This window comes from Ambystoma mexicanum, chromosome 5q (genome assembly GCF_040938575.1).
Source record: "Ambystoma mexicanum isolate Mex_15411 chromosome 5q, UKY_AmexF1_1, whole genome shotgun sequence".
Lineage (NCBI taxonomy): Eukaryota > Metazoa > Chordata > Amphibia > Caudata > Ambystomatidae > Ambystoma > Ambystoma mexicanum.
In genome coordinates this window covers 477211108-477236782 of record NC_090933.1, presented here as the reverse complement: position 1 = coordinate 477236782, position 25675 = coordinate 477211108, and positions in this window count along the sequence as shown.

Below are 25675 nucleotides of genomic sequence, written 5' to 3'. Positions count from 1 at the left end.
CATCTCAAACAACATATGGTACCAACACATGACCCACATAGGTAAACAGACAATAGAAGACAGCTGCTATGTTTGCTCATTAATTCCATACGCCATGAGCGCTTCTCGAACATTTGTTGCCACGGAGATAGATGAAAAAATAGCACGATGTATAATATACCTGGCACTGTTCCAGACGAAAGGAAGATTTCAAGGGACAGTGGTGCATCTGGTGTGGAAAACACGAGATACATATCCATATGAAAACAACTTCCTCAAGACTTATTTGAGTTACCACAAGAGCAGTTTACATGCTGAAGGATTCAAATACATAACAAGTGGTCCTGAAAAAGGAGAAACAAAGAAAATAACACTGCAGTACCTACCATGTGATTGGTACGCCACTGAAGTCCCTGGTAAAAACGGATGTTGGGAAAGACCACTGGTGATAATAACAGGGAAGGTGTACATGAACAACAAATGGGACATAGGAGTGGTTGGCAGCAACATGGTAACAAGAGAAAATATTTCAACTATTGATGGACACAACCATAGATGTTGGATGACTTGGATCAAGTACGTACCCATGCTCACGTAGATGGAAAAGGATGAAGACCCAATAACAATAATGCCGCTAACTGCGCCTAAGGTATGCTACCAACATAAAGGAGAAGTGGACGTAGGATACAACACCAACTGTGAACGCGTGATGGAGTTACCTGAGGGGGGAGCAGGAACAGCAGTAGTAATGGACCATTACTGGGCCTGTGGAGACAAGGCATACCACACACCGCCCCCTCTGTGGAATGGTGTATGCACAATAGTACACGTTAACGTACCATCACTAGTGGTGCCCCAGAAACATGTGAATATGGCGAATTTCCCCAAAATGGATGAAGGAAACCAGAGGAAGAAGAGATCTGCACAGCTTCAGAAGGGGCAAGAGAACAGGAACAACGGCAACAACACCGTCCTGAATAGGAAGAAAAGACAAGGAGAACCTCTGACAGGAAATTACCTGTGGGGAAGGTCGGAAACAGCACTCACTTCAATTCCGCCAGAACACAGACTATTCAGCAGAGCAGCAATGTGCTTCTCCTCAATAATACATCCGGGACTACAGGTTTATGCAAACGCAAAATGGCTCCAGATAACTAGGTGGGAACTAATGATGACAATTAACTCTACAGTGAATGGATTCAACGCAATAAAAGAGGAACTGCGAGCTGTGAGGATGGTAGCGCTTCAGAACAGATATGTACTGGACCTCCTCACAGCAATGGAAGGAGGAGTTTGCGATAAGATAGGACAATCATGCTGCACATTCGCCCTGTCAACGATGCTGACAATGGTACACTGACAGAAGCAGTTTTACAATTGACCCAGATGCACTCAAAAATGATGGATGAAAGTAAAGGTGTGAAAAAGGATGAGAGCTGGTTTTCAATATTATGGTCATGGATGCCATCTTGGCTGTCAGATGGACTGAAGATTATAGTTGGATGTACTATTTTGGCTGGAGCTACACTGATCATAATAAGATTTTGGAAGGCCCGGAAGGCACGCACCACAGACGAGATGATCGAAATGGTTGGTATGCACCTCTTGATGCCAACAGATGACGGCAAACACACAGGCACAATAATAAAAGAGAGAGAGAAGTTGCGCAACCAGATCATCACCAACCACCTGAACCCACCATCTGTAAAGCTCGAAAACCCAAGAAACCCAAAGAGCTACATAGGGAAATGGGTATACTGCACTCCTGGAGGAACCTGTGAATATATGTATTGGTCATTCGAAGACCATGTTAACCACTATGGACATTTGGGAGGAATAACTAAAATATGGAGAGTAAGAGGAGATAAAGAAAAGGATATGTTTGTGGTCGACAAGTCGACCAGAGGGGGGACTGAAGTGGGAGAATGGAAGAACAGGCTCCCGCCCTTCCCCACTCGCGCTTGGCCTCGAGGATCACGGCCCAGACACCCGCCACGAGAGGAGTTTGCCCATCTACCAGACAACCAAATACCCTGGTACAGGAACATACGGATGTGCCCACCAGCCTGCCCTGCACATGCCGACACCTGCGGCATGGATGGACTCGACTGAACCATCCAGCACTAAATCAACACGTCGTTAGAGATGCCATGACGACCTAGCCAACGGTTAGCACACCTGTGCAAACATGCACACCGGACACTTCCACACCAATCCACACGAAGAATATACTCAGTGCTATGACGTAGGCGACAGACATACTCACAGACGTGCATCTTTATTATTTTCCACATAGGCTCTCAAGATGCAGAAACGCAAGACGCATCATGAACTTATCTAAAAAGGCTTGCTCACACTTCTTCTAAGAACCATGTATCATAATGAAGAATATAACGGAGACACGATACTGAGGATAGGGCAATATGATACCGTAACCTAAAGCGCTCTGCATCAAACGGTTCCACCTATGCACCAGGCCCAAGTAGGCCGCAAGCAAAAGCTTCCATGAACATTGAATGAGCAAGAGCTCGGTTGCTGACCCTGCAGAATGAGCCCGGCGAAAGCACACCGCCAAGGGCACGATGTTGAAATCTCGCACGCCGCAAGCCAACGCCAAGGTCGCACCTGCAAGATAAACCAGGCGCACACTGGGAAAAACAATATTAATTGTGCTAAATTTTGCCTCAAACACGGTCCCACCTCACGTGACAAAGCCAAACCTGACAGGATGCCAAGCCCAGGAGGAAGGAGACGCCTGAATCCCACGTTTTCAGACACAGGCAGATACAATTAAAAGACTCATTGGACATCTGCAGCAGTGGGAGTAGTCGACCTCCCAACATATGAATAAATCCTCACATTGTTTACACCTACCCATAGTAAAACATTGTTGCAAATGATAGGTGCACCGCGAGCTGAGAACAGCGATAGTCTCAGACTGGGGGGCTCGCGAGCGGACCAATCAGAACATGGGGCTCTTATCACTGACGCCATTAACATTGACCAATCCTCAGAGGTCTTCATGTAACAATTTTCATGTATCCAATTGAAGGGACAGCCCAAGTATATCACCTGACTAACCCTCAACCACTAACATCGTTCTCTATATGTATGCTATACTAACCCTACCACTCGAGTAACCAATCCAGAGTGGAAATAGGTTTTTTGCTAAACTTTGTAAGGTGACGCAAGTAGCGCGTCATACTAAGGTAAAAAGGGCCTGCGAGCCCCACGATTGTGTGTGTGTCAGGACGGACGCGTACGCTCCTTGACCCATCCCTGCCATTTTGTCTAATAAACAGCAGAGTCACCTTGCTTCTTGCGTGTGTCTCATACTCTATCTCTTTTGGGATATACGGGAGGAGTTGGGGCCTCTCTGCCCGGAGGTCTGCGGACGGCCCGGCCGACCCCGGCAGAATTTCCCCCCGACAGGCGCTTAGAATGGGCCTAGTTGCTTCACTGGCCCGCGAAGTGGTGATCCAGACCGGCTGTGACCAATGCACTTGAAGGGTAAGTCTTTGGTTTTTCAATAATGTCTTTAGCGATGAGTCTTGACTTGGTGGTAAGCAATAATGATGTCTTGCAATGTCTCTGCATTTCCCTATAGGTGTGAAGATGATGATCGGAAGCATGAAGTGAATCCTGGGATTCCCCTGAGGATGATGGACTCTCAAGGTCAACAGGTAAACTGGCTGTTATGATGGAAGTCAAGACTCAGGTAAGATGCAGCCCAGAGTTCGTGATTATGAGATTTCTAACGTGTTGTGTTCTTTTCCCTTGTAGGAGCGGTCCGACGGCATGGAGCAGAGTCTGGAGACTTGAAGACAGTCCAATGGTTCCGGAGGAAGATACCGCGGAGAAGCGGAGAAGAAGCGAAAGGCTCCCGCGTTGCTGAAAGTCCGAATCGGGAAAGAAGAGGCCCATGACTCTGACAGAATGCAGGTAGGGTGTGCGCACAGCGACGGAGTAGCTGAGATCGGCTAAGCACACCTTGAGCGATGGAGCGACTGGAGTCAGGTAGGTGCGCCTTCAGCGATTGAGTGGCTGGGATCAGGTGGGCGCACCTCAGCGATGGAGCGGCTGGAGTCAGGTAAGCACACCTTCAGCGGTGGAGCGGCTGGAGTCAGGTAAGCACACCTTCAGAGATGGAGCGTCTGGAGTCAGGTAGCTGCGCCTTCAGCAATGGAGCGGCTGGAGTCAGGTAAGTAAGATGGTCTTTAGAGCTGGAGTACCAGAATCAAGATGAGATACGGCAGTAATAGTCACACTGCAAAGCAGAGTAACGCGAAGTGAGGGCATGTGGTTGGGCTATCCTTATATAGGCTGCCTCTGGCCCCTCCCTTTAGCGCCTTGTGGCTCCACCTTGCCTCGCCCAAGGATTCCATCACGTGCCTCCCAATGCTGTTCTATGGCCACGCCCTGCCCTGATGCACATGCTTTAGGCACAGAGTGTTCCAAGCACACATTTCTATGAGCCTGGCTCCAAAGGTGCCAGGACTGGGTCCAAGTGGCCCCTGGCAATGATGAAGGCCTGGGCCCTTGCCCCATGGCCATGACACCTTGCTAGGAAGCCACTGGAAGCCACGTAAACCTCCATCCTATCCGGCAGCATGGAACCATTGGAAATGTGTTTAGAATTTACTGGAACATTGGGTATTATTTATAGAAACAAAACAGTCACTTGATCACAGCTCAGAACCTATGTTTATAGTGTGCCCTCCCTGTACCAAAACAATTGATAATCTGGCTTGATGCCCGGACTTTCATAGAAGATGGAATTGAATACAAATAATTAGTACCATTGTTCTTGCGCTCCAATATCTAGTAAATTGAAGTTTTGACAATTTGGGTGGATTTGTGATAATTGTTTTTCCATTGGCTTCAATTTTTTGAATATATATTAATTAATTTGATAAATAATCCTCCAAAAGCAATCCACGTTGAAACAGTTTATTTGTTTATTAATCCTCTCATTTTCCCCCGACACGTTTTTCCCCATTCATTGTAATGGTTCTTCAGGGGGTTTTGTGTGCTAATTATTTCATTTATTTATATGAGAACAAGAGACACATTCTTGACACTGTATCAACATCATTGAGCATTTCTTAAAACAAAAACATTCAGTAGTTTTCTTCGTACCAATGTGTACTTTAGCATTTCCATTCTTGTATAAGATTGGGTAATGGATTTTCTATTGATTTATCATACCAATCGCTATTGTCCAAATGTGCTTGTGCCATTTTGATGTAGTGGTAGGTGTTAAGAAGTACTATTTACCCCCCTTTGTCTGCTTGTTGGACTATGGTTGTATCATCCATACTTAATGCTTTGATGGTCTTTCTCTCCTCGAAAGTAAGATTTTGTTTGATTTTAGATGATTTACTTTTGGCTAAATATTTGTCCCGTAAGTCTTTTAAGACAGACTTTTGGAACATATCTATCATATTGTCCATTAGTAGTTGTGGATAGAATGTGGATTTCCGTTTTAGTTGAGTGATTTGTGTTAGTCCTGTATTGAGTTCAAGATCTGATACAAATGATTCTAATGTATGTGTATCTTCCAATTCTTGAATGTTCAGTAAATCCACTGTATCCAGAGAATGTATTATAGTAAGTTCAGCCGGAATCTTTGATTCTTCAATGGGTTTAATGTAGATGTTGGATACAAAGAAAGATTTCAACTTGAGATTTCTGCTTAATTTCTATATACCAAGATTGGTTTTGGAAATAATCCATATAGTTCGCTGGGCTGAAAGATAACCCTTTATTTAGGGCTGATATTAATTCTGGAGAGCATTGTTTGTCTGATAAATTAATTACTAAGTTTTCTTCTGTTGAAAATGTTTCGATATTGTCAGAACTCCTTGTTTTTTAGCGTTTTCTGTTTTTTTAAATTTTTTCATTTGGTTAGCTGATAACATCAACTTTTCAAATTAACAAATTATTACACATTAAACTTAGTTTGATTCTCTAAATACATCCAATAAATAATTTGACAATTCTGAGCAATTTCTTCATGGTTACTTCATGAATAAACACAACATATTAAAAGAAAAAAGGAAAAAATAAAGAACATGATATAAATAAAAATACTATTTTTTTAAATCACTATACACTTTGCAACTAGAGTTGGCATTATTCAAATACAACCAAGGGCTATTACAGATTGACTATATAGTAGGCTCTCTAGGAACAAATAAGGTTTGTTTGAAGTTGTAATCAATAATTTCAGAGACTGAATAACCCCAAACCCTTACACGACAGATGGAATGAGACAAATGGATTCAGGGAAATGGACTACAGCTATTTTAACGGCAAGCCTAGAGTAAAGGACAATAGATGCACATCACATTTGTGAAATGTAATGTACGTCTAATTACAAGCGCTGGACAATCTATAATGAAATGTTGTAATGTTTCATGTAGCAGGATGTTATCACAAAAGCGGCAAACATTCTGGTCCTTTGGAATCTGACCCCATCTGGCCAAAACATCATTGGTAGGCCATAAGTTTAAACAGAAAAGTAGGTACTGATTGCGAAGATGTGGAGCTGGACACTTTACTATGTAATTTGCCATTTTACGAAATTTCTTATGTCCATATAAAACTCCATTGAAGCCTTCATAAAGGTCACATTTTGAGCGGTTACTTGTCCAATCAAATTCAAATAATTAGATTTTTACTCGAGTGGGATTCTCTAATAAGAGGTCTAATGTTATGGAGGCATCTGATAGTGCATCCAAAACGGATGTGCGCCAGTTATATGGATAATAATGGTCAGATTTCAAAAGGTAATGGGCTACTGCACACAAAATTTTATTCACTCCGAAACCTAATAAACATTTGTGGAGAAGGGTGCACATTTTCCACAAAGCATGAGCATGCAGAGATAGAGCACCCAATTTGAATCGTATAATTGGTAGGGGAGCGCATTTTGGAAGTTTTAAAACTTGCCTCCAAAAACGCACTTCCAACAAATCCCAGGTTTTTTGGGCTCTGGGGAGTCTTGATTCAATCCCATACAAAAGACTTGGGACAACTTTTTGTTGGAAAAACATCATCACATGCATGCGGGAGAACTTGCCATACTTATACAGCAAAATGTTTGCCTGGGAAATCAATGTTGCTAGCTTCAGACCTAAAGATTGTTCAAATATAGCATCTGACATTGAATTGTTAAATGGAACGCCTAAATATTTGTATTGCATTACCACATTTAATTCAGAATTGCATATTGACCACTTGAATCTTGAGGTGGTTGTTCTTCTAGAGCCACCGTTGCACACGACTACTTGTGTTTTGTCACTGTTGATTGACAGGTTATTATCACAAGCATATTTATAGAGTCCATCGACCAAATTTTGTAGTTCTCTGGGAGTCTGGGATAAAAGGACCATATCGTCCACATAAAGGAGCCACACAACTCGTTTTAGGCCCAGTTTTGGGGCATCCAAAATTATGGCAGTGAATGTTTCGCCCATGTCCAGAAACAAAATAGAGGCCAAAATACAACCCTGTTTCAAACCCCGCTCAGTAACAAAACAAGAAGATAGTAGACCTTCCAATGTTAGTCTTACCTGCATGGTTGTACCTGTGTGCACAAGTTTGATTAAGCTGAAAAGTGAACTAGGGCAATTATAACGGATTCGTTTTTCATACAATAGGTGGCGGTTGATAGAATCGAACAAAACCCAGAAATCAACATGCTAGATATAGCGGTTTCTTCCGAGGGGCATATTGCGATTTAATCATAGTTAGAGCACTGATGTTGAGTGCGGTACCTAAACCCGCAACAAACCCTGATTGAAAGGGATCTCTCATTTGCATGTTTGAAACCCAGTTGTTTAGCTCTAAGCAAGGAGTTGGTGGGAGATCTCTCTCCGCTGCAGGGGCCTCCCTCTGGAACAGCCTTCCTGCCTCCCTAAAACTTGAGGAAAACCATCTCTGGTTCCGGAAGAGCCTCAAAACCCTCCTCTTTGCTTTTGCTTTCTCTCCCCCTCTCCCCTGCTAAATCACTGAAATTGTACTAAATCAGCAACTGGGCCACTCACCAATCCCCTGCACTGCCTTCCCGGCAACCCCTGCACTGCGGGACTGTCTCTGTATCCCTACAGCCCTCTTCCCTGCACTTGTCTGCACTTATCTTGCACTTGCCAACAGCTGGCCCTTATTATTTATCTTGTTCGTTACTAACCGTGTACTGCACTCTACCCTCTCCCTTTCCCCCTTGCACTTTTCCCATCCCCTTAACCTTACACTTGCGCGATCTGAATGACACCTGCCCTAGTAGAATCGTTGTCTGTCTCCCTTTGTTCCCCCCTCCCTGCCTCGTCGCGCCTTGAAACACTTGTGTATAGGCGCGTTACAAATGCCATATCATATCATATCATATCATATCATATCACGTAAAATAATTTGACAGAATATTTTGTCGGGCGCATCCAGAAGTGCAATGGGACGATAGCTGGAGGGTTGGATCGATCACCTTTTTTATAGATGGGCAATACAATAGAGTGAGTCCATGAGTGGGGTAGTTGCTGAGTGATTGCATGAGTGAAGATGTTGTGCAACACCTCGGCCCAGATCTCTGGATGTTGTTTGAAGTTAAAATTCGAGAGTTCACTCAGGGCCCGGTGCTCGCGACTGACTTGTATTGTGAATATGAAATGAGATGTCTTTTTTATCGAAGACAAGATCACATTTTGTTGTCTTCAATGCAAAATTTGATGACCTTGTTTTAGCCGGAAAATCATATAATTGCGAATAATAAGTGATCCAATCACATTCTGTGACCCCTTGAGTTAGCAGCAGAGCTACCTGATGCCCTGTGGAGACTTGATTGATGGCTGATCATATTTCGGCAGTATTTTTAGCTTGCAATACACTTGCAACCTGTTGGTACATAAGGGATTTATGACTGCATAGCCAGTTTCTATATTGAGTTCTTAGTTGAATCAAAATTGGGCCTAGAGAGCCATAAAGCAATTTGGAAACTGCCCGTTTATTAATCAATAGAGCACTTTTCGTGCTCATACATATTGATCAAATACGTGTAATTTGGGAATAGTGTTAGTTTGCTGGCAAGAGGATGGTTGAAAAAGTTGCATTAGATCAGAGTATATGATTCCTTGCTCTGATGTACCAGTAATATTTTTGTGTATTTCAGATGCTAAATGGTTACTAAACAATTTCAAAGACTGCTCGTACCACCATAGCCTGTTACGACTAGGATTAATAGTTAATTCACCATTGACTATATTTTGGATGGTGAAAACAGTAGAATTTTTTATAGACCATGTAGTTAAAAGCATGTTGTGATCACTCAGATTTGTTGACAAAATCTCAAAGTCCGTGACTTGGGTTGCAAATACGACATACACATAGTCAATGATCGCAGAGCTGTTTTCTCTGTGACATGTTGGTTTTGGTGGAATATCTGCTTTGAAGGAGCCATTTAGCATTTGAAGATTTCGGGTTTTAACAAAATAATTCCATTTTGCCAGTCTCCCTATGGACAGAGATGGATTTTTTTGGAAAACATGAAGATTCAGGTCTACTGCTATGATGGTCATCAGAACATTTGGGTCCAACAATATTAAATCCATCAGATCGTTAAGATCTTTTAGGAAACATTCATCGGACATCCGCAGTGGATTCCAATAAACATTCACTAAGGCGTACCCTAAGCCATGATGGTGAAGTTTAACCATTTGCATAAAGGCATTAGGAGAGGCCCATTGCTATGAGGTAATATTTGGACTCTTTTTAATGGCTATTATCAACTCTGCGATGGGACAGCCACGTGTGGCTTTGGTTGCTACTTTCATGTGCACATTGTGTTGGTCCCAAGTGGGGATTGAGGTGAGCCATGTCTCCTGTAAAAAGATCACATCACGTTTGTTAATATTGAATGAACTATGGTTTAGTAGATGTTTGAACCCTCTGGAATTCCAACTGAGTAAGGAGACTGACTTGGATAATGGAACTTGATCTAGTTAAGATTGATTAGAGTTGCATTTACAAACACATTGTGACACTACTTGATCTGAGATCTCGGGACATGGTTTACCAACTGAATTCAAGGTCAATAGTGACTGAAGTGTGTTAGGTCCAGAGTTCAAATGTCTATTGGGAACCAAACCTGTCAGCAAAATTAATGCCATAGCATATAGTTGAGCCTTGGCGAGCCACATTGTGTTTTGAACTAAACAAGATTTCATCCATATTTCGACAGTGCTCAACTTACTTGCCTGTGTAACTACGCCCAGTTCGATATCAGAGAAAGCAATGTCCTCTAATACTAAGACATCAGAGAATATTTCCATGATGGATTGCCGATTTAGATCATATCGAGTAAATGGCAATGGTCAACAGGATAGGAGCAATGAGTAGGGAGCTGTGCGTTTTGTAGGCCGTGGGACTTGGTGTTTTGAATGAGTCAATGTGGAATGATTCTGGTCCATTTTTACTGTTGGAGGATTTCTTATCTCCTTTTTATTTGTTAATGCAGTGTCAATTAGGCGTAGAATCTCAGGGGTGAGAGAGGCTAGTGTTACAGGCCCTTCAGATGAACCGAGGGATGCATCAGAGATGGATGTTGTCTTCTGGATTTGAGCTAGCGATAAGTTGGTACTATGAACATTCACACCCTTCTCTGTGACAGGATGTTAAGGTCTTAGTTGAGATTTGGAAGCATGTTTAGGTAAAATACCCCCAGGTGCCGCTATATTTTGGTTGATAGACTGTGTACCTGGTTGTTTATCCAGAGATAGTGTAAGATACTTTTTTGACGGCTGAGCGGCCATATAGACATCAACTGCTTTCCGAATCTCTTGATGATAAAAGTCATTTGAACACTTTTGGAGGACTTGATCGAGTAACGGCACCTGGCTTGGAACGCAAGCATCTTGAGAGGATTTGTTCATTAGTGGTGGCAGCTGTAGCTGCAGCAACAAGTTGGCCAAGTGGAGCATATGCAAGAGTTTTCGAATTAAGTGGTTTGCAATTTCCTATTGAGTGCTTGTTGAGCATATTTCTTTGTCACAGCCTCGGAGGCTGTGGTCATGGCTCTTTCTGGTTGGTTTAGCGATTTGATACATTGTTTGGTCTTCAACGTGAGTGTTTTGCCAGATTTTATTTTTTTTGATTTGGAGAACAAGGGAAGACTTAAATGCTTCAGAGAGAGGCTTATTCCCCTGAAAAATTGTGTAGGCGCTTTTATGGCTAGACCAGGATGAGGCGTTCTCATTTATAGATGGTGTTGGGGCTGTCTCCACTTCAGATATTGCTACATTTCCATCTTGGATAATGCCAACAATATGTGGTAGCAGAGAGGGCGTTCTTTCATGAGCTGAGGGCTCCTTGGTTGAAAACAAGGAATCTAAATCAGACATGTATATCTTGGTCTGACATGATAAAGAAATCATGGAAGCGTTTGATCATAAAGGAGCATCAAGGGCTCATGCTTCAAGGCTCTGGGAATTACATATGTTATGTTTCCACGTTAGGATTCGGTCCAATTGTGCAGCCTGATAGGTAAGTTGGTGTCTAAAGTATCAAAAAGTTTGGTCATCGAATGCATGGCCAAATTCATGGCATTTAGGGTGATTTCAAGTAATTTGGTAGAAGGTTCCAATTTACGGGGAGGTTGGGAACAAGGTGAGGATTCACTTGGTTTGTGAGGAGTCGGAGCTGTGTAAGAGACTGCTAAGGCGGAGTTTGGATGGCTATAGTCACGAAAAAGATTTGGAGATCTAGAGAGATTATGTGAGATATCATGCGCCGAGAAGCATGAACCATTTGACTCTAGATCAATCACTGCCATAGCAATCTCATCCAATTGATTTACAATGTTATTGAAAGATTGCGTTGAGGCTGTGTGGGTATTGTTCAGAAGAGCACTATCTGTTAAGGAAATATTCGATTTAGAATCAGCTGGTAATAAATTCAAAGGCAAAAGCTTTGTTGTAGGTAACGTTGTGAGCGGTGCGATTGAGCGTGGCACAAAGTCATTGATGGAGTTTATCTGGTCCACTGCAGATTCACAGTTTGTGAGTGGATTGGGCGGGCCAAGATGCAAATTTTGCAGATGGGTCGAAGACTCACCGAGGCAAGTGGAGGCCTGTTCGTGGCTAATGCCAGACTTCATATAGAACGAGCACATTTTCCTATTCATAGATAGCTTGGGAGAAGACAGCGTCAACATTTTGGTAGACCGTGATAACAGTTTTGAGCATGGTTGTTTTAGATTGTTTCGCTTAATGCTTACAATCAAAGGCGAGTGCTAGCTGTTCAGATCATGAATGAGGGCCGAAGCAGGCATACCAGTCCCAGGGTGAATACACCACGGTGCATTCAATGAAGTAACTATCAACCCCTCAATGGATTGTACAACTAACTGCCACAGGGGAATAAGAAAGCCACACAGGCAGGGGCCCTTTTTAATATGCAAGAGTACCAACGGAGTAACCACTAGACCACCACAACGTGACAAGTGCGGCAAAGCGGCCAAATGGGTACTTCCGGGTACTTCGCTTGGGTGCACGCGTGTGGATGCGTGCTCTCGCTGACTTAAGTAGGAGGCACCAGAAAAGAGGCGGGGCTTCAGGAGTTAAAGAGGTAAAACACTCTTTTGTAATACCTGTATAACAGAAGAAAATGGGTGTTATAAAATGAAAGTCTATTCCAGGTGACAAAAAAGGCACCAAAGGTCCAGTTGACATTTAAAGTACCGTAGTCCTGATTTGTAGCTGCAAGATCCAACAAAGTGATGCAGAGTGAGTGGCCAAGCGGGTACTTCCAGGTACGTTGTGTTTTCTGTTAATGTTTCCAACCTGCTTCTGCCCCTTTTGAACGGCCACCATTTGTGGTGCGGTTTTGTTGGAATTGGCTGTTCAAATGTTTAGATGATTTATACTGGAATTGTGTTTTCCATTGCCTGTGGTTTTTGTATTCTTCTAAAAAAGAATATGTGGATACTGTCTCTGATGTAGTTTCATTTGTTGATTGTGAAGTTTGCACAGAAGATGGCAAAGGAGTCATTTGTATGTGTTAGTGTGTGAATAAAATGCAAATGTAACTTTTTACCGACACACAGTATGTGGTTCTACATTTCTGCGCTAAGAATATAACAAGGCTTCATTTATAATAATGCTCATATCTCCCTAATGTGCTTCCCCCTGCTCAGCTAAAATACATGGCACATTGGTCGACTTGGTTGCTGGGTCCAGCTTGCCTCCTTATATCCACAATAGTGGACATCCAGCCTCTCGGATAATGGCCAGAAACATCCAAGCCCATGGAGGAATACGGATTGGGACAGACAGCCTCCCACCCAACTTCCTTCCAGCAGCGCGCGCGCGCGCACACACACACACACACACACACACACACACACACACACACACACACACACACACCCCCCTCTTCATAGACTTCTTGAAATAAGCCTGCAAAGGCGTATGAAGAAAGGGAACCCACCCCCACCTGGCAAGATAGAAAAAAGTTCAACAAATGATAGGCAATCTTGAATAGGACTTAAAACACACTTGGAGGCCATTTTGAATATATGGTGCTCTTAAGTACATTATCACAACTAAAAAGGCAGCACAAGATAATGCACCCACAACAAGTGTAAACATGTAATGATTGCCACCAGACTGTTCACATGATTGCTTGAGAGTAGCCAGAATTCTACTAAGGACAACACTGAATGTAAGATGGCTTTTTCTGCAACGTTAACAACACACATCATAAGAAGGAGATAGATGCCTGCACCTTCACTGGTAGACCTATGGGCTATCTAGTGAACCCAAACTGACATTGAAAAACGGGCAATAGGGACCCATGGAAGCACTCCACATAAGATGGAGGGGGGGGGGTACTGTGGTAGGAAATTCATGGATACCAAAACAAAGAGGAGAGATCTCCCCTCGCTGGTACCTTAAAAAGATGGTCCAATGGTCCCAAATCAAAAGTAAATGCAGGAGGTGAATATGATAAAAAAAAGTCTTGCTCACCTTCAAAGTCAATGATAAAACTCCAAGTGATTCCAGCAGTAGTGCTCTGTGGCTCAGTACAGAGAGCGTATGATTTGCAAAATTAACATCTCCCTGGCACTGAAACATGATTTTAAAACTTTAAAATTATCACATGGTCTGTCAAGTTTGGAGGAGCATATTCTATTAACCATTGCTCCCTATCTGATTTGGATGCTCTGAAATAGAAGTACTAGTTTAAGATGTTAATGAGGGGGTCTTTGCTGTATCACGTGGGTTCATAGTTAAGGGTGATTGGGGAGTAGGGACTGATGTTCTTCCAACATTAAAATCTGATGGCTTGCATGATGCTATTTCATGAACACGTTTAGAATCAAGCAATTCTATGTCAAGTATGAGGACATATAATAGATGAAAACATGCTATGACTGAGTTAACTAAGGGAGGAGTTTAAGGTTGAGCTACATCATCCATGCCAATATTGCACGCAGTATAAACTGATGATGTTTTTATCTTTGGCATCTGGTGACTGCATGCCTCAACAATGAATTGCTTGCTGTATGGCAACATTAACACGCCTGCATGTATTGGCTTTGGAGGTACTGCCACCAATTAGTTCATACTCAAATCTAATCTCCCTTCTTATGAGAAGGCAGCCCTTATATTCCCACATAATTAGGTGAAACCACCTTCTCTTCGTTAATTTCATTATTCCTTGAACAGTTGGTTTCTTTGTACAACAGAGCAGGTTTTCAATTAGGAAAGTAGGGACAAATTCGATTTTGTTTAGAAACAAAAATGAGTCTGCTTTTAATCTTTCGGCCAATTTCCTTTTCCTTTTTTTCCAACATGTGGAATTCTATGTAGATTGGAAATCTACTTATAAGTCAAAGATACAACACATTGGATATATAAACAATATCTCCCTGCCTTTGCAAGACATCTGAGCTTTCTGAGGCCAATACAGGGTCATAAATATTAGCCAAAAGGGACTCGATTTCAGAAATCAGGTCAGTAGCCTCCGTTCGTAGAGGTGAAATAATAGCAGATGTCTTTTACAACTTCATACAGGGATAGCATGAATTGAGTTTTACATTAAACCATATTTTGCCAACTTTCTGTTGCTGCAACCGGCAAAACAAAACAAAAAGAAACAAAACAAGTAAACTAAAACTTCAAAAAAACGAAAGTATTAACACAATCAAATCATCAGATAACTTAAAATGCAAACTAAAAATCAAGCTTGTGACTGGGCCGCGCCTGACAGCTTTAGGGTGTGCCGTAGTCTATCTCCCCCTTCAGTCACAGCTTGTTGATAGAGGAAGGCTTTACCCATTCAGTGTTAAGCAACATAGTCTCTTCAAATGTTATTATGGTAAATGCTACGTCATTTCCCTTTGAATCCTGTCAGTCTATTACTTAGGACAATGGCAACACCTATCCTGGCAATGTCATTGAATAATGAGAGGTCCCTTTCTCTGGATGAAAAACTCATATAATGGAAAGTGCCAGATTATTATGCAAGTCTATGCAAGTAGGACAAGCACACTCGTCCTTGGCACTTAAGGGGTTTAATAGGAATTCAAAGTCAAGCTGGTGACTGAGGCTTGCCCGTTGGCTTAAGAGACATTCATAATTGGGCTCCCCTCCTCAGCCACAACTTGTTAGAAGAAATTGACTTGATTCACTCAGTAACGTGGGCTGTAGTCTCTTTTTGAAGCCAATACTCTCACTGCACTGCTTCTGTGCCTCTCTAAGAACAGTGGGCAAGGACTCCACGTCTGGATTCCCCTAGTAACTTAGGGTGAAACCCAAAGTTACTTAATATGCAAAACAAAGAAGGGTCTGGGAGTCTCTCTACCAGCACGAACACAGACCATTTAACTGTTCTTAGGTGGATGGCCCCTAGGAGAGTCTCAACCAAGTCTTTAGCTCACTGCCCCTTTCACAGAGGAGAAGCAACCCTGCATATAAGTCTTTGTCCTGCCCTGGGGCAGTCCAGCACTGAAATGCTAGGTAATTCTCATCTGAACAAGAGTACCTACAGCATCCCCAGACACGTGTTCCAGCCTACTCTGGCCTCATCAGTGAGAGGCACAGCTCCACCTCACTGATGAGGCACGACTAGGCCGAAACACGTGTCTGGGGTTGCTGTATTACTCTTGTTCAGAGGAGAATTGCCTACCATTTCAGTGCTGGCCTACCTATGGTAGAGGTAATTAATCTTACCGGTTTTTGTCTAGGTGCATGCTAGAAGTAGTTGATTTCACATCGCAAGAGTCGGGTGTGTGAAGAGTACGGCGCATCCCACTATTTCGAGTCCGGGATTGAGATTGGATTGAGATACTTCGAGAAAACGGTTTTCCATCATATTCAGAGTAAGTGCATTTGATTGGTCAAAAAAATAAATAGATAATCATAAATGTAATATGGTTCAGTTTTGAACTGTAGGTTGTGGACGGCGTTCTTATATGGTTTTATCATGAATTAAGAATTTCCAGTAGGGCACGTACAGGATTTATCCATATGTTAGTTGTGTCTCTTATCCCCTGTGAAAAAAAGAAGGATTCAACATTATGTGCTATTTTGTAGACATGTTTACACAATAATAGTGTGTGCGGAAATTGAGGAGGATGACAAAAAGAGGAGTGATGTATTTCAATTTTTTATTTTTATTGTTTTTAAGGCAATTTGATCCACCCTGCTAGATCGAATGGGACGGTATTTTTGTTCCTGTTGTTTGTCCTGAAGAGGGTTTGTGTACATAATGGATGTAGCAAAGTCTAGATAATACAACCCGAAACATGTGTTGACACACTGCCTAATTGGATATATCGGCGGTTATCCATATGTAAAGATTGTATTAGAAGGATCAAATACCAAACAACAATATATTTGCACATTGGAGTGTGACCATATTTAATTGGTCGTAGAGTTTTTTGTGTGCATGGATGTTGGTTTGAAAAAGTGATGTGAATGGTATGGAGGGGCGAATGTTGTGGACCTTTGGAACAAAGTTATTAATTGTGTTTTATATTTGAATTATTTCTACACCTTTGGGTGTTTTTTTTAAAAAAAAAACGATGCAGTATTATTCAAAATGATTGTGTTAAAATTGAATTATTTGTGATTATTTATAAAAAAGCAAATATATAGATTGTCATCCTCCATTTTCTGTTTTTCAACTACCTATGGGTGGGACAAAAACTGATATGTGTATGGACATTTCTCCTCTGTGGTAAGCATTTTGAGAAAAAGCATGGTTGAGACTCTCCCGGGGTCCTTCCACCCAAGAACAGGTCAATGGGCCGTGTTCTTACTGGTAGTGGGTTTCCCAGACCTCTTTATGCTAGCACAATAATCTATATTCAATGTGTTGTTATACATTAATTATGGTGCACATGATATCGAAAGAGGGCATCCGATTTTAGGCACAGGATTTAAACATGTGCATGGCCTATGTGAGGGGCCAAAGTAAGGAGACACTGACACAGGTATTGGTTTTTCCAAGAATGCTTTTATTCAAATAACAAAAGGGGTGGGGATAAAGGCTTTACTAGCCCTAATTCATGAGGGTTTTCCCTGCCTCAACAAAACTAGCTAATGAGACCGTCCTTGTCAGAATGTACAACATGAATGTCCACTGTCCTGTGTCAAAACCTATTCTGAATCTCACATTCTTAATACTGCAAACTCTACTACAAGGGAAAATAATAAAACATACTAGACTGTTTTTCTTACAACCTGTCTGTACTCTTTAGTTTATTCCTTCAATAGATAATTAAAAGCAAGCCCTTCTGAAATGCCAGGGGGACAATTCACATCGCTGGTCTTTCATGTTTGGTTACTATAATGAATCTCATGTAACTCAACCAAAGGGCCACAAAGTTACAAGTAATGCTCTCTTACTCGTGCTCCACTCAGCAAGAGGGGAAGTGAATTTAATCCCTTGTGATACATCTCTCTAACAAATCTAGCAATGCCTGGGGGGACAATCATATCCCCTGGACTTTGGTAGACTTGGTTTGTTCTGTTGCCCATTAGTAATATTTTCCAAATAAATGGGATGAAGAAAAGCAGGGAATTGTGACACACTCGTGTGTGTCTCTTACACTTGTAACTATGTCTTTTCAGTAGAGTGATTTTGGTCACCTGCCCATTCCACTAATCATTCACATATTTTCCCCTTATGTGCAATACACCAGGTTTAAGCTTCTTCCCAATTTTATTGGTTAATGCCATCTGTTTCCCTTCCTTTTCAGCCTTTTCACAAGCCCCACTAAGCTCTTACCTTTTAGACCATCTTTTGAGGCCCCAGCCGGTCATTGCAGCCTCTGCTATTTCTTCTAAGTCTGCCAAGTTCTATTATTCTGCTTGAGGCCAGCAGTGTTTCTATTCACTCCCTCCGGTTCGTTAACCAAGTCCTGTGGTGACCAGTGACACTTTCACTGTTCTTTATGGTCCTGCAGCCGATATGTTGATGGGCATTTCTCTTTAGCGACTCACTTTGGTGCTGTACAACGAACAGCTGATTGCCGGTTCGCCCATCGGCTTTTGTTGATCCAGCTATTTTCTTGTTTTGTCGAGTGGGCACTCTCTTCACCAAACCGCAGGGAGGCTCCTTTCCTCCTGCACTCTGTGGCTTGTTTCACTTCCACCATTCCGCTAAGCCACTGTGTGGGTGTTTCAAATTATAATGTTCACCACCTGCAAGTAGTCTGCCGGTGAGCGTTTCCCAAGACCCAACACTGATCTCTCAGTTTGCAAGATAACTGACTAGCACGCTGGGTACAACTGTTTCCCGCATGGCGGGAACCAATACTGTGGTCTCTTTGGAAGAAGGAAGTCACACCACTGCCTACAGCGCTAGTTTCGTCCAGCTCTTGAGCTTTTGCAATGGTCTTCCTCTGTCTTCCTTAAATATGGGGCGATTGGGTCTATGTTTCTTTTTCTCTCCCTGCTGCACCAGTTTCCTTCTTCTTTCCTTCTTCCATGTCTCCTGTTGTCATGCATTCCCCTCGTTCTGATTCCACCACGTTGTCTGCTACTGCTACTGCTATTACTACTCCTGCGGCCAATGCTACAAATACTATACTATTGCTTCTGCAACAACTACAACAATGTAACTTTAGTCCATCTTTCCTTTTATGGGTGACATTGTTGTGAGACATAGAAAAAAGGAGTCAAGTGTCATGTCTGGCTCTCTAATCTTCTTTGTATGTGGTTTCCTCATTCCAGATCCACTTACATGTCACTTTGCTTGATGTTGCAAATGAGTCTTGAGAGTGGTCAATGTGGTTTGCTTTGATTTCTGCAACGCTAGATCAGTGTCTTTAGGAGAAAATGTAGGGACGTAAACCCTGGGTTCAGCACACCTAACACTATCGGAGTACAAAAATATTAGATCACCTGTTAAGGATGTTATGATATGAAGGCAATTCAGGTGAAAATAAGAGAATTACTTTGTTAATGCAACAGAAAAAAATAATCTCACTTTACAAAGACGGTGCTAAGGATATTACTATACAAACACAAGCCTTCAGGTTTGTTAGGCATCTAGAGATACACACGTGGAGTATGCTATGAATTGTGGGTCCGTGTTCAGAGTTAGACTGGGAAATGTGTTGCATACATATTAGAAGCAGTTGCATATTTGGAGGAGGAACCTCTAAGCGTCTACAAAAGAAAGTTTAGTTACAATGAGGAGGAAATTACTTCTGTGTACAGATCTTTTTTTGTAAAGTTTTGATAAATGATGCATGGCGTGATGTATGGTGTGGTCTCAGGTGGAGTGCAGAAACACCTGAATGAGTGCTTGCAGGAAGATTTAAAAAAAAGTAGTGGGCAATGTATCTGTTGACAGTACTGCAAATTGACATAGATGGTGCCTATGAAAACCGTATTGTTTTTTAAACATTTAAAAACAGAAGCATATTCATCTCCTTTGGCGGGTCACCATCAGTGTGCAGGACATTGAGCATTAGAAAAAATTGAAATTCCTTCAGTGCAATTTGGACTCTGGCTATCAATGAACATCTTAATGTCTCTGCTGCAGTCCTTTCAAAAGTGTGACCGCTGAAAACTTTGAGCATCAAACTAGCAAGCCATAGATGACTATGCTGCATCTGCACTGGCACTTAATCTGGTGTTTGGTGCTGGGCAACGATTCGAGTGCCCTGGCCTCTTGCAAATATATGCACCCAAAGGCCATTAGAGACAACGTGGGGACTTATTTTAACTACAATGCACAAAGCTGATTATACAGAAAGAAAGAAGACTCAATCTCCCCTGCCTGCAGTGTTACTGGGTCACCTCCGAAGCTCGCTTTACAGCAATTCTAAGAGGTGATGGCATCATCATTGGATCCAGCCCATCATACAGATGGATCACCTGTCATGACAATAAATTAGGAATCCCAGTGTAGAGCTGAACCATTTTTAATCAAACATCATTGGCCTCCCTTTCAAGGAATCGGCAATGAAGACACAGGGGTGAGTATACATCTACATGGAAGAGAAAACAAATTAGGGTAGGGGTTCCTTTCAACACAGTTACCTCTACACCCGATGACTGGGAGAAATGTAGGCTTATCTAAGCTTGGTAGTTGTAGATATTTGATCAAGGTATGGTGCCAACCTCTATCCTGTGTGTTCTTTTATTAGACAGCTGCGACCAGAGTGAAACCCAACATACATTCCTCTAAGAACAGTACAACTGGCAACTTTTGCGGCACCACACCCCCCTCCTCTGGGTCTTAGTGTTATGGTAAGGAGGAGGATGTAGTCCCATGTGTACTGGAAGGCCCTGAGATAGGAGAGGATACTGGGCATCCGAATGAAGATCTTGAGTCTGCGGCCTGAGGGGCTGGTTGATTGTCTCAGGGATATGATCCCTGAAAATAGGCAACATGTCCAGGTGCTTCAGAGGGTGAGTTTACATCGTTCCTCTGTGTAATAGCAAGAACTGCTGAGTCTTTACAATGAATATCCTGAGTGCCAAAAAGTATGATCCACTCATTAACGATTGTCCTGGAACAGGTCTAACCTTAAGAGGAACTGCTTCTTCTCAGTGGGGCAATCAATAGGTCAGTCACAGTAGTGTGGGTCAAATCTTTTTTTGGCAGCGTGAAACACACAGAGCTGTTCCTGGGGACCAATATTTCCTATTAAGCTACCGACTTGGGAGAGCTTGGCAAATCTTCCCAAATAGTGTGCTGCCAGTTTCACAGATGTTGGTGAACTTTTTTTGTATGACCCAGTTAGACCCTGGTTCTCAGGGAAAATGCAACTTTTTCTGACACTGCATTGAAAACAAATAAAGAATATGTTTTAGAAGATATCATGTAATTACAAACATATTCACAAAAGTGCATCCCAAGTGTGGGTATTGATGTTAATGCAAAGTGACAGCTACAGACCATTAAATGAAGAGATGGTTGAAGAGAATGAAAATATGGTTGAACATCTGTTGAACATCTGTTTCTCCAAAAAATACTAGATGTCACTGGGGAGCTTTGTCGGGAAGACGGTCTTTTATTTTTATTTATTTATTTCATTTGTTACAATGCCAGACCCTGGGGTATCACGGCGTGGTTACAGACATCTTAATCATTGGTCATACAAACAAGACATGTATAAATTAACGGAAGGCAGGTCATACAGGTTAAGCACGATAAAGTTGCAGATTTGGGCAGATGGACATTCTGCTTAAGTCGGAAAGAAAGGGTACGAGTATTGGTTGCATAACCAGGTTTTAGTTGCTTTTTGAAAGTGGGGAATGAGGTCTATTCTTTGATGTGAATAGGGAGGGAATTCCAGTGTTTGAGTGCTAGTACTTGGAAGCTGCTACCCCCTGCTCTAGTATTGTTGTAGCGGGGAACTACCAGAGAGTGATTGTTATTAGATCGTAGTGTTCTAGTAGTTTCTTTTTTCTGTACTACATTATTCAGATAGGAGCTTTTTTGGTAAGGTATTTGTGTGCAATATAGAGAGTTTTAAAGATTATTCTGGCTTCAATGGGTAACCAGTGTGCATCCTTCCTAGTCTGCGAGATCTGATCAGACTTTTTTTTTATCCCTAATGCTACCCTTAGTACTTTGTTTTGCATGAGTTGTAGTTTGGAGAGGTTGGCCTTTTAGCTTCCTAGCAATAGTACATTGCAATAATCCAATTTAGATAAAACCAATGCTCTGGCTAATGTAAGGCAGTTGGTTGGGGTCAGGAATTGGCAGCTTAATGCTATCAGTTTGGATGTGTATGTGGTAGATGAAGAGAGGGTACTGATATATTTGGTCATCGTGAGGTTAGCGTCTAGCTAGACACCTAGGGGCCGATTCATGGAACAAACATGCACCGAAAATCTTCGCGCAAGCAGGTGCAAGCAGGCGCAATCGCAAAAAAATAGGCGCACCCGCACGCGTGCGATTCATGGAAGTCCCTGCGCGTGTTTTCCTCGGGATGTGCGCCAAACCCGTGCATGGCGCACACGTCACTGCAACATCCCGAAAGACGTGCGCGACGCGCACAGTGAAAGCGCACAACCTCGGCGCATACACTAGAAAGTGGGCGGAACAGGGGGCGTAACGCGCGGAATGGGGAACAACTCGCGAAAACAAGGGCGTAACTGGGGATGTACTGCAGGGAAGCAGACAGAACGCCCACACGCACCCGAACCACACGTATTCATGGAATCGAATAGGGAAAAGCCACGCAAAGCGAAAGACACGCACAAGCCGAAACATGTCCGCCACACGAAGGCAGGCGGTAGCGTCCCTGCGCATTACAAAAGTGGCAACATACAGCAATTGTGCCTGTGCGAGCGGGGCACGTGTATTTCGGGGTTGCGCGGGAAGTTATACACGCGATTGAGCGGGGTACGTGTATTCCGGGGGTTCGCGGGAAGTCACACATGCAATCAGCCCTGGGGGAGCAGGCTACGTGTATTTCAGGGGTGCGCGTGAACATTTTCACGCGATTGGGCCTGGGGGAGCGGGCTATGTGTATTTCAGGGGTTCGCGTGAACATTTTCACGCGATCGGGCCTGGGGGAGCGGGCTACGTGCATTTCAGGGGTTCGCGTGAACTTCTTCACGCGATCGTGCCTGGGGAAGCAGGCTACGTGTATTTCATGGGTTCGCGTGAACTTCTTCACGCGATCGGGCCTGGGGGAGCGGGCTACCTGTATTTCAGGGGTTCGCGTGAACATTTTCACGCGATCGGGCCTGGTGGAGCGGGCTACGTGTATTTCAGGGGTTCGCGTGAACATTTTCACGCGATCTGGCCTGGGGGAGCGGGCTACGTGTATTTCAGGGGTTCGCGTGAACTTCTTCACACGATCGGGCCTGGGGGAGCAGGCTACGTGTATTTCAGGGGTTCGCGTGAACATTTTCACGCGATCGGGCCTGGGGGAGCGGGCTACGTGTATTTCAGGGGTTCGCGTGAACTTCTTCACGCGATCGGGCCTGGGGGAGCGGGCTACGTGTATTTCAGGGGTTCGCGTGAACTTCTTCACGCGATCGGGCCTGGGGGAGCGGGGTACCACTCACCGTCTGCCTTGCGTGTAGAAGAACGCGTAGCCAACACCCGCTGTGAAGTAATAGCGTGTGAACCCCAACGGATGGAAAACACACGCACCGCACGAAAAGCACGTACAGAACAGTGTAAAGGCACGCGGGATCTCCAAGCCCTGCCAGGGCAACGCCCGTGCGCAAAACGTCACAGACGTGCTTACGTTGTAAGGGCCTTTGGTCCAATGAAATTGCGTACGCGTGCTGACGCGCTTACGGGCTAAGGGCCTTTTCTCGATTTTCATGCTGACGTGCCAAATCACTCCGTATCAAGCTGGCCACGCGAAAACACACGGAAGACCACCCTCCTGCCAAGAAGGCCAAATTACTGCCCCCCAGTGCCCTGAGCAGCCTCCCATGTGCCATCTGCTGCTGCCTGCCTGCCTGCCTGCTGCCACCGTGCCCTGCCATTTGGTGCCTGCACATCAGCCATCTGCAGGGGTCCAGTTGCTGTGTCCACCCCTGCTGGAACAGAAGACTCCCGACTCAGATAACATCGCTCCACAGCCCAGCCCCAGGACCCAGTTGCCCACCCACTCCTGCCCCTGGGGTTGCCATGTCGGGCACATCCACATCTGGCACCAGTGGCAACCCCCGGCTAGAGGGGCAGAGGGGCACCAGCTTCACAGCCACCGAAGTTGGTGTCCTGGTGGAGCAAGTCCTGGGGCAGTATGATGCCCTCTTCGGATCGTCCCGCGCCAACAAGGAAGGATGGGAGAGGATCTGGGCCGACTGTGTGGTTGCCATCAACGCGGAGGGGGCGGCAACCTGCACCATCCAGAAGGTCAAGAAGCGCTGGGAAGACTTGAGGTCCAGGACCCTCATAAAGGCCCGGTGCCTCGTGGAGGTAGGCCGGGGCCACATGAGTTCCATCCAGATGAGGGTCCTGGAATGCGTACACCCAGCGCTCCACGCCCAGGTCCTTGAGAGGGAGACCCGTCTGGAGTTGAGCGGTAAGTGGCCAAGCATTGCTGTGTGAGACAGGGCATGTTGCAGTGTGCTGGTTGTCTGATACTTGCCTGTATGTGTGACATAGGCCATGTACGCATGTATGTGTGCAGGGACATCATGATAATGCATGTGCGACCAGTAATGTGTGAACCGTACGGTTGTTGCATGTGTTTAAATGCGACATGGGAGCCCTATGCAGATTGTACACATGAGAGCATGGCAGTCTCTGTTCCTGGACATGGGTGGGGGTGAGGGATGGGTGCTGATGCCAGGTACATATATGGTATCCATGTCTGTGTGCCTGACCTGCGTGTCTGTGACTTGTGAGTGCCATGGATGCATGACACATGTCTGTGACAATGTACAGATTCACTGATGCAGCCTAGTCATCCTTGTATCCACTGTGATTGGGGTGTACGGGGCCAGATGGATGTGACTGAGGTGAAGTGTGTGCATGTGATAGGCATGACCCATGATGCATGTGAGTACCATTACATTGTATGTTTCGAGAGTACATTGGACATGTATGGAAATGTCCATGGCATGCACCATGACTGTCACTGTGTGTGTTTTGCCTGGACTGACACATGTGTTGTGGAGGGACATGATGGAAGTGTACTTTGACGGTGGCACTCATCTGCTATTGCTTCCTGTCTAGGGGACCATAGTACAGTACCCTGATGCTTATGTTCTATGTCTCCCTCTATGCAGCGGCTAGTGAAGAAGAGGGCGGAGACAGCGCTGAGGAGCAAGGCGGCGGGGATGCCCCCACGGCTGCAGCGGAAGGGGTGGGTGAGCCCCCACAGGGGCCTGCTACGGCGGAAGACGGTGAGGAGCCATCCAGGTTGGTGGTTTCCACAGAGGAGGAGGAGGCCGCCACTGAGGTGCACATGGGGCCTGGTGGGGGCATCCCTGCAAGTGGTGCAGTCCAGGGGCAGGGGCAGGAGGCAGCACAGGTCACCGTGGAGGGGCCTGTGCATGTCGCTGTCCCTGACCCTGTGGGTGCACCACCATGCACCAGCAGGGATGCCCCGTCCCAGGCCCGTCCGCAGGTAGAGGGGATGTCCATGTCATCTGACTCCCCTCCACCTGCGGACGAGGGGACCCCTGGCCGTATGGAGAAGGTCCTTATTGAGGTCGCGATGCGCACGGCTGTGATTCATGATGCCGTGCGTGCTTCCCAG